The sequence below is a fragment of the Athalia rosae genome, chromosome 2 (assembly GCF_917208135.1).
Source record: "Athalia rosae chromosome 2, iyAthRosa1.1, whole genome shotgun sequence".
NCBI classification, from domain to species: domain Eukaryota; kingdom Metazoa; phylum Arthropoda; class Insecta; order Hymenoptera; family Athaliidae; genus Athalia; species Athalia rosae.
Window position 1 is genome coordinate 4,364,731 of NC_064027.1, and position 9,796 is coordinate 4,374,526.

Sequence of the window (9,796 nt, forward strand, 5' to 3'; positions counted from 1 at the left end):
ACCGTACGCCGATCGCATCCTTTGGCGATTGCGGTTTATCGTATGGGACTGTCGCTTTTAATCGCGCGACGGTCGTTTTGAAAGCCTCTTTACACGCAACGTAATTTTTGGACGAAAAAATTCGAACGTCGGTCGATCTTTTGCTCGTTATATCCGACGCGGAAGGTCGGCCATTGGTCGTTCATTTTACCCCGAGCTAATTCGGCGTCTGTTAACTGCATTAGCCGCAAGATAATGAGAGTATTTACGAGCGAGCATCTAACTGATATGGAAACTGGCCGAATACGTAGCCGGAATATTCGATAGTCTGGAGTTCGCCTGATAATGCGATATCGCGGCGGCGAACGCGAAGCGGGTTGAAAACGAAGGGGAAGAAAATAGAAAAAAAGCGCAGCCATAGCAATTACGACATTACGGTAAGTGGCAGCCGACGTCTGTTCTTCGCAGTAAAACAAATAGGTGTTTTTCTCCTCAACCGGCGGCGTAAAATCCAAGTGCCAGAAACAAAAAATAATCGGCTTTCAAACTCCGAATTTTAAGGGTCGTCCTCTCGTTTCTGGAATAGGGAGAAGAAGAAAGACTCGTAAGAAGTTCGTTCGGGCAAACGACATTCGCTACACATTTTCTCGGTTCGCGGTGCGCAATGCTTCGGACGAACGACAGATGTTGATTAGAACGTTCGTCCGACGGTACTAAACGTCGCGGACGCGTCGTTCGCGTGTAGGTCGCGTCGTAGCGTTGAAAGCTCGCGTCGTCGTGCTCGCGAGATCAGAAGCGGCGGCGTGGCGTAACCCCGTGAAGAATTTACCGAGTTTCGCAAAATCGCGGCACGCGGAAGATACGCGCAGAGAGACGGAAAGCGAAGTGCGACCGTTCAACCGGGGGACGTTGAAAGTCGTTTAAATCTGTCCGCGCTTTCGCAGTCGGACGTTTGACTCGAGCTTCTCGCGGGCCGCGTGACCGTGCAAATTTCACGCGGAACCATTCTGCGATCGTCCGGAGCGTACGCGCGATAATTTTTGCCGTTCGCGTCGGGGCGGAAGTATATTTTTTTTTTGTTTCTCCGGGCGGACACGTGTTCTCGTGTGAAAGGCACATTTGTAAAAGCGACGAGCGTATAGAACGGTTGAACATCGGCCAGCCGCCGAATATGGGATCTCCGTGTCACGTAACAAGGTAACGATATTGAGGGCGGTGACGTTCGGAGGGTCCCCGCTGACGAGGGTCCCGCGACTGATAACATTGCGCCTTACTTTCGCACCTGCCAAAGCTCGCGGAGGGATACGAAACGACGCTACGCGTTGTACGCCGGGCGTCGTCAAAAGCGCGCCAAACTGCGTCGGATCAACGGCAACCGCGTTGTAGGGCGAACGACGCGAAAACCACGAAATTGAACGGGATACGTTCGGTCGGCTTCACTTCGTTGCCGCGCCTTTTTTTTTTTTTTTTTCTCGCACCTATTCGATGTCGAGTAATAATTTTTACAAGTTTGCACTTTTTCATCCCTGCCCCTCAGCTCTGCCGAATTTTCGACTCGTCGAGCTCGTACACTGGTCTTCCGCCGCTTCGAGATCGGCTCGGAATTCCTGAATTCCTCGCCGACGTTACGTCGCGCGAAGTTTTCAAGATCGAAATCGCGGAGCGAGTATCGAGGCGATGACCGGGTCCATGAGCTATAAATTACGACGGCATTCTCGACTGCGGGAACGTTCTACGTTACGGCCAGGCGTGTCACGTCGGAGTGAATTGAGAGCTGCGGGGAAATTTTTCCGTACGGTAGGTATATCCTCGCAGTTCGGAAGGCGCCGATAACTCTCAGGGCTCCGATTTTTAAACTATATACGCTTCTGCCGACGGCCGCTTCGATTTATGTCAGCGATATCGTTTGTTACTCGGGTATTTCGAGCGAAGTCCGATGACAAAATATCACCCGGTATCGAACACCTCTTCGTAAACCACTTTCGGTGTTGCAGATTCACCGATCTTTAACGCCTACCGACCCTATCGGTCTTCAAATTTTCTGATCGGCGTTCGCCGTTCAAGAACGACACGAACCGTGGACGATATCGACGAGCTATGACATTATTTCCAAAAATTCTTCTCCCGTGTGACAAGTTTATTTCTTCTCGACCGCATTTTATGACGCTTTTTATTAGCCCGCCCGTAGATAATTCACTCCTACCGTCGACCAATCCAAACATTGTCCGAATGTCCGAGAATATTTCACCGCAAATAAATAAATCGATAGCGAATTATATTCTCGGCCCGGTAAAACCGAAGGGCGATACGATACCGGTGACATCGTACCGCGTAGATTCGATACGTGCCAAAAATTTAGCAGCGAATCGCTAGATCCGAGATCCCGAGGATCTTCCGACCGCTTAAAATCGTTTCACCTCAGATCGATACAGGTATGCACGTACGCGGGGTATTCCGCATCGAACACACGTTGGGGATATTGCGAATCGTTCGGGGCACGTGACAACGTCGACGTCTGCGACGAAAGGACCATTTGTCGCCGGGGGCGTCGCGACGCTGAGCGCCTCGGGACTGCCCAACTATACACGTCCCAATGATTGATGACGCGTTTTTATGCGGAGCATCGATGAATACGCAGAGAAGGTAGAAACGGATGCAAAGTTATCCCTTCTTACCTTACACCCAACAGGATACCGTCTCGACTCGAGCAAAAGTTAAGCTTCTTTGCATCTGTCAACCCTCGGGATCGCTCGAGCACCTGACGCGTTATAATCTACACGCTTCCTACCCACACCTGTACTGTAACACACAATAATCCAGCTAAAGGTCCGAAGTTCGAAATTTTATGAACTTGGTGCAATTTCGCGACTTTTATTCGGAGGAGATATAAAAAAAGGGCCGAACGGCCTCTCGCTTCCCTTTTATAGGAACCGCGGGTTACCCGGGTACTTTTTTCTCTTTACGATTTTCGGGTACGGGGCTTAAATCTCGCTCTGCTCCCGGCTGACCCCTGGAATCGCGATTTCATTCGCCCCGATCATTCGCGTCATTCAAAAATTCGGTGGTTCGATAACTCTAGGACTATGGTGTGTGGACTAACATTTCTCGCGTGTGTCAGAATTTTTTTGCCGCCTCTCGCCGGAAGATTCTCGATAAATAAGATCACTTTGGAATGTAGTTTTTTTTTGCCACCGGTGCCACCGATATCGAAATTTTATTCATTTTCATCGTTCATCCCTTACGGTATCGTACGTCGCTGTGAAGGGCAGCCATTGTTACCCCGTAGGTACGAGGGCAACCCTTTTCGAAATGACGTTGCAGGCCGGTCAGCTTTTGACGCTATTGACGGTTCGATAATATTCCATGCGGTCGACGGAAATTTAATTTCGTGTTTTTTCACCCTCTCGATGTCGGATTAACGACCACCGCGCATCGGGTGACGTCATCGCGTGCGATTAACCGACGACAACATATTATCGCGCGATACGGGCGTCGAAACGATTTCTTCGACGCTTCGACTTCCCTCTATTTTCACCCCCCCCGGCCCCACCGCGCCATCGCCCAGGGCGGAAACTTTACCGAAAAAGAAAAAAAAAAAAAAAACCGAAAGAAAGGAAAGAAAAAGGTCTGGCAATAATTTCATTAGCCTTGATGTAGGTATTAATAATACCTAGACAGAGAGAATAAAGTTAGAAATCGTTCGTTCGGGGGACGAAAGCGAGGGTTATTCAACGGGGGATTTCTTGCCCCCCCGTGAGACGTAACACATCGGCGTGGTCCCGATTCAACGTGGGTTAAAATAATAGCTTTCCCGTTTAAAAATGAATGGGCCAAATCGTCGAGGCGTATCTTATGGGTAAGAGGTAAAAAGAAATTGGGAAATTTGAATTAATAGGTCGCTGTCAATCTATCGTTACGCAACGAGAAATTCTGAGAGAATCGAGGGCCGGGTGCGGGGGGGTACGACCGGCGTGGTGCGAACGGGAAATTGAAAGAAGAAAAAAAAAAAAAAAAAAATTGCCGAAACGCGCGCCTGGGCTTTTAGCGTGCTTGTATCCTGCACGGAGCCAATTTTACACCGAAGTAGGCGATACGGGCCTACCGGCGGCGTGCAGTAAATGCCAAAAAATCGAGTAGCCGCGATAACCCGCGAGGGGGTGGCAGGGGGAGGGGAGGGGGGGAGGTGAAGGATCGGCAAAATTTCTACCGCTGAAACACAGGTGACGAATTATACCGATATCTCAAACGTCGCGACGCCGCTACACGCCGACGTCGTCAGCTCCGAAAAAAATTCCAAACTTCTTCGGCCCGGCGACGCCAGATTTCTATCGTGCCTAATCCAAAAAAATTCTCGGCACGTCTGTAAGTATGCGTAAAAAAAAATTGCAAAAAAAAAGAAAAAAAGAAGAACGTAAACTCGATAAAAAAAATTCTTCCGTCCGCCTCTCTCGATCTTCCTCCGTCGCGGAATCGACTCGATATTTAATTACGATTGAAAACGGGCGAAAGTTTTTTCGAAATTTTCTCACCGCCCGCTTCTCCTCCTCCTCCGTTCCGTGTACAACGGCAAAGTTGGCCGAAGTCGATTTCTTCGAACGGGTGCGGTGTGTACAGTAATACGCCCGAGGGAGATATGGATGAGTGAAGGGCGACTGCAGCGCGGCGGACGAGAGGAGGGGCGAGGGGGTTCGACGGGAGGAGGAAGGGCGGAGGGACCGAGGGCGGAGGGCGGAGGGCGGAGGGACCGAGGGATACGCGGCATGATAACAGGTTGCGATGGTTAGCAGGCAGCACCAGTCAAGCAAGCAGCCCGAGGCGTCTGCCCGGCGTGATTGATGGCTAATTTATAACTCTCCCCTTCTCAAACTCCCAACAAGCACCCTCATAACATTCCCTCCAGCGTGAATGATACCCCCGTGTACCAGGTGCTTACCATTTACACGTACATTTACAAGCTCGGGATCCGCGGGAGCAGGGAATGCTCTTAGGATCCATCCTAAACGGATCATCCGAGAGAGTTTAGACCTCGGATTCAATAGTCGCGTCGCGTCGCGTCCTCCCGCAGTTCATGGACTCCGAGAAGGAGGTAAGGGAACTCGATCGCGACGAAACTTCTAAACACCGGATACCTAATCAAACGAGATTTATCGCGAATTGTTCGACCCCCCCGTCCCCTCGCGTTCGAAGAAACCTGAACCTGATTTTCCGCTGAAAAATTTGAAAAAAAAAAAACCAATAAAAATAAAAAAGTTCAACCGGAAGAGCGAAAAGTTGCGTCACGAAGAAAAACCGTGGGATCGGCGGTTGTACGCCGGAGATTTAAAAGGTTTACATAGGTGGCGTAGAACTTGAGGTCTGGTGTGTAAGAAGCCGCTAACTTTCGACGAGCTTTTTACCGGCTTGCAGCACAAAGGCTGATTTTTTTTAGATTTACGAGCTCCTAGAGCTAGTTTTTTACGAGGCGTCAGTGTAGCGCGCGAAGCAGATTTCGTGAAATTGTACCATAGGTGCATTGTTGAGAGCGGCCAGCGCGTTAAGAAGTGTTACGGATGGTCATTGAAATCTGGTGACGCGAAGTAACGATCCTTTCGACGGAATATCGTGGTCGATGCAGGGCGTACGTTTAATTTCACTTACGAGCGAGAGAGACGAAAAAAAAAAGAAGAAAATTCCTTCCTCCGTATCAAAGATCCCGTTGAATAATTACTAAATGTACGCGAAATCGGTCGTGCAATTATGCCGCGAGTTTAATTATGCTGTATTTATATCGTACGAGAAGCCGTAATGCGCTGTTACTTCGCGACGATAGCTGAAGGGGATGAAATTCTCGTAAAAGAGGATCATAAAATATGGGCTCGTACACGTATAGAATCTCATTAAATTCTTGCACACTTGATTCACGAGCAAAACTCAAGAATATATTCTTCGTTATCTCTGCCATCGTTTTAGATATTCCATTACACTCCTCGAACCCTCCGGTGCATACGGGCGGCAACCTTACTCTCCTCAATTTTCTTGTCCCGACGAAGGCGAGGGCACGGGCGAAACGGATCCAGGGGGCTCGATTCGCGGGGGATTCGTCATTCGGCCGTGGGAAAACTTGGAAAAAACTTTGACGTTGATGAAATGCAAACTTACCAGAACTTCGCCCGTATACGGTATCCGCGCTCGATGACGAATGCGAAGGATAAATAATCGTTCATCGGTAGCCGAAATCGGATCGCCCGACTTCCACCTAGAATTATTATTTTTTTTTTTTCGTTCACACCGGTACTACATGATCTTCAGTTAGCACTCGACTCGACACAGCTTCTTCCAACACCACGTGTTCGATTTGAGGAAAAATTGTCCGTTCGATCGATCGCCCGATCGATGAAATGAAAATGACAACGACAACACCTTGTCACTATTTTATAAGCACACTTCGACGAAGGGAGGCGATCGCGGAGTCACGACTCGACCGGTTCAATCGACAGACTTTTTGACATTTTATATCCGATCATCGCCGTGAGCCAGATTTTTCCCGAACTGACGTTAATCGCGTCGCTTTTCGTTTAACGCTACGCGCGGCTCACCTCCGGCCCGGCTAAGAAAGTAGTGGGTAGCGTTCGCGAACACAAATGTTTCATTTCACTTCATTTTCATTTAGCATACACGGAATTAGTCTGCTCCTATTTCATAGGGATTCGGCGGTAGGCAGACGCTACCAGATGCACTAGAAAGAGCCGGTACTCCGTGCGGTTCTTACGTTATTATAGTGTTCCCGGTCCGAGAGCTGAACGGCCGACTCGACGCGACACACTAACGAAAATAACCCCGAGAGACGGCCCAGCTAAATATACTGGAGTCTAGCTGCCGACTTGGATTCAAACTGAGCTTAACCCGGTGATTCGTTACCGTAACGCGCGGGTATTCCGAAAACCCGTGTGTGATTACCTCGTCTCAACCGACTCCGATCTTAGCCCACGCAATTTCTGCGCGTCTCCGGCGATCGAACGGGATTTTTCGATCCAAGCGAACCGCGGGATATGTGGACACCGAACGATAGCGAGTTAAAAATCCGTACCAGCTGCGGCTGAGGTTGAACTTTGGTACGTCGGAGGCGATTTATTTTCGTCATGTCGATGATACGACGCTGGTACAGGTAAGGGGGAGGTAGGTGCCACGTATGTACGTACGTACGTACGTGTACGAGGTACGTACGGGTATAAATATTACGTACCTATGTATGCGGAAGGCTTTGTTGGAGCGGAACGTTAGGCGATCTCCCGCTCAGACCACCGGCTGGATTGTAAGTATTTATAGACCAGAACGACAGAGGTTGTGAATAAAGCTGCGCTCTGTATAAGAATAATAATGATCATAATAATAATAATAATAACGGCAATAGGAGTAAAATCGCGAAACGCAAAGAAGCTTTCGTTATCTCCTATTCGCGATGATCGCGTTTCGCACAAGTGGACGCGGTACTTCGTGCACCGGACCGAAGAGCCATAAAAAATTATACACCAGATGAATGAAATAGCTTTTCGCATTCGTTGAACGGATGAGAAGAAAGAAAGGCGTTGCGTGGGAATCGTTTTCTTCGTTTCATTTTTTTCATCGATGCGATATTTCGAATATTCGCAGCCTCGGATTTGAAATGTAAGAAAAAAAAGGGAGAATCAGAATATCGAGAAACGAAGAAAAAAAGGGGGGGAAGGGGGGGGGGGAGAAAAAAAAATGAAGAAAAATTCCGAACTCCCATAACTTTGATCATATATCGGAGGGTGGAGAAATATTTTCTGGATCGTGAATTTGCGCGCCTCATACCCACGTATTCGTATTCTCAAACAAATACGCGTTCGCAATCTCACGTGTATGCAGGGAGCCTTGATCTCTCGCGCGCAAAGTCCGACTCACGGGTTCCCCCCCGTGCACACGTGGTTCAAGACTCGGAAAATTCAAATCCCCTAGGTCCACCCAGAGATTTTTTCTCCAACTTTTCGAAACGCGGAGACACGAGGCGGGCGCTATTTTCATTCATTCGTTCATCCATTTTCACCGTTCTTTTCAAGGGAGTCGGTATTTTTCGAATCTCAGCCGCAGAGTCGACGAAGATCAAAGTCTTCGATCCGTCTTCTTCTCTCGTACGCTTGTCACCCCGGTGACAAAGAGACAATTAAGTGTAATTTTTACGAGCGATTAAATCGATTGTACGTCGCGGTGCATTTATACGATCAACAGCTGCTGCTGCTGCTGCGCCGGTGTTGTTGGCGGAGCGATAAGTTTTACGATGTTTTCAACTATCCACGGTGGCGGTTCCTCCGCGCTATCCGACGTTTTTTTCCAGCCGTTGGTGTTCGAAAGGGGAAGGAGATAATGGAAATAGAAAAAAAAAAAACAACAACAAGGACGCTGTACCTGTGTACCGAAAGTTTTGGGAAACGAAGAAACACGACGGTAAGAAACGAGAGGCAAATACCGTTACGATTACGGTTACGGTTACGGCCGGGAAATGTACCCTTTTGCGTCGATGGTAATTGACGGAAATTTACGTGGAAAAAATAAAACGGCGCAATGATATAATTTACATACGGTGTACGGGAAGAAATTCTCTTACAAAGAAAATTTCCGATAACCATCTGTACTTTACGACCGTATACAATTTCGGAAACTTCGCCTATCGCGTAATTGCGACGAAAAAATCGATGAAACTCCGGGGTTGATCGGATTCGAATAATTTCTGCAATTGTCGTTAAATTACGCCAATGATATTGAAATATTTTTTTTTAGAACAAACGCCAACACCTCTTCTTCGAGGTAAACCCCTCGACGAAACGCAATTCGAGTTGGTTGTTTCGTCGACGATTTAATAATTCGCCGCACATTCGTACGAGATACAGGTGGGGGTAGGTAGGAGGCCCGCGCGTCCTCGTAGATCGCGTACGTCTCCATAATTCAAGAAAACTACCGGAATCGAGTCGAATTAAGCAATCGCGGAGCGAGTAAGTGTCTCCGCGGTGATCAACGTATGTACGTACGTACGTACCTACCTACCCACCGCTCGTGGTTATTATAATCACGTGTAATTTGAACGTGCTAATGTTGGAAAGTCTGGCGGCGCTCGGTAGGGCGCAGAAAGGAAGCCGGGGGGGAGCTGAACACGAGTCGACGCCGTTCGCGGATTAATTAAAGTGTCCCATCTAACGAAAAGCCGCGTCCTATCCGCGTGGGCGCGGGTGACGCACGTGCCGTATACCACCGGTTACGGGCATCGAACAACAAAAATCGAACAAAAATATCGGCGAATCGTGTCCCGAAAATTTTCGAGTTTTTTTCTTTCCAAATTGCTCCGGGAAATTCGCTTCGGTCGCCGAGCGGTGGGTGAAAGCGAAAAATAAAGAGGGGGAGAGAAAGGGTGAAGAGTGAATAAAAAAATGACACGAGAAATAGAAAAAAAAAAACTAGAGAGAGGCGATACGTTGGCTTCTTTACTTAGAATTAGAGAAAGGTCGAGGGACGATTGTGGGTGAGTTTATTGCGCAATTCGAGCACCCAGGTCCGCATAGTTAAAGCCAGCTTTCAATTAAGCTCAGGCATCAACCTCTCGGCGAGAGAAGTGTAGTTAGCCGCGTCGGGGCCTAGACACGCGTAGATATACGCCATATATGGGCGGTAATAAATGTCCGGAGGAAAATAAAGGATCGTTCGAAGGGCAGAGGGATATAAAGAGCACGTGACGTCGTCGGTTGAGTCATGCGAATAACCGTGGAAAAGGAAAAAGTTGAAACGCGTGGCGCGAGACGTTTGAAAAGTGAGTGAAAGAAAAAAAAAA

General features: G+C 48.4%; 1 protein-coding gene across 2 annotated transcripts in view; it reads right to left on the reverse strand.

Moving 5' to 3' along the window:
- Positions 1-7,036, reverse strand: part of LOC105692249 (TWiK family of potassium channels protein 18) — a 168,427-nt gene extending 161,391 nt beyond the window's left edge. For both annotated transcript variants that reach the window (XM_048649280.1, XM_048649279.1), the window contains exon 1: positions 6,118-7,036. The gene's annotated coding sequence lies outside the window, so the exon portion shown is untranslated. The remainder of the gene's footprint in view (positions 1-6,117) is intronic.
- Between the last annotated feature and the right edge of the window lie 2,760 nt (positions 7,037-9,796).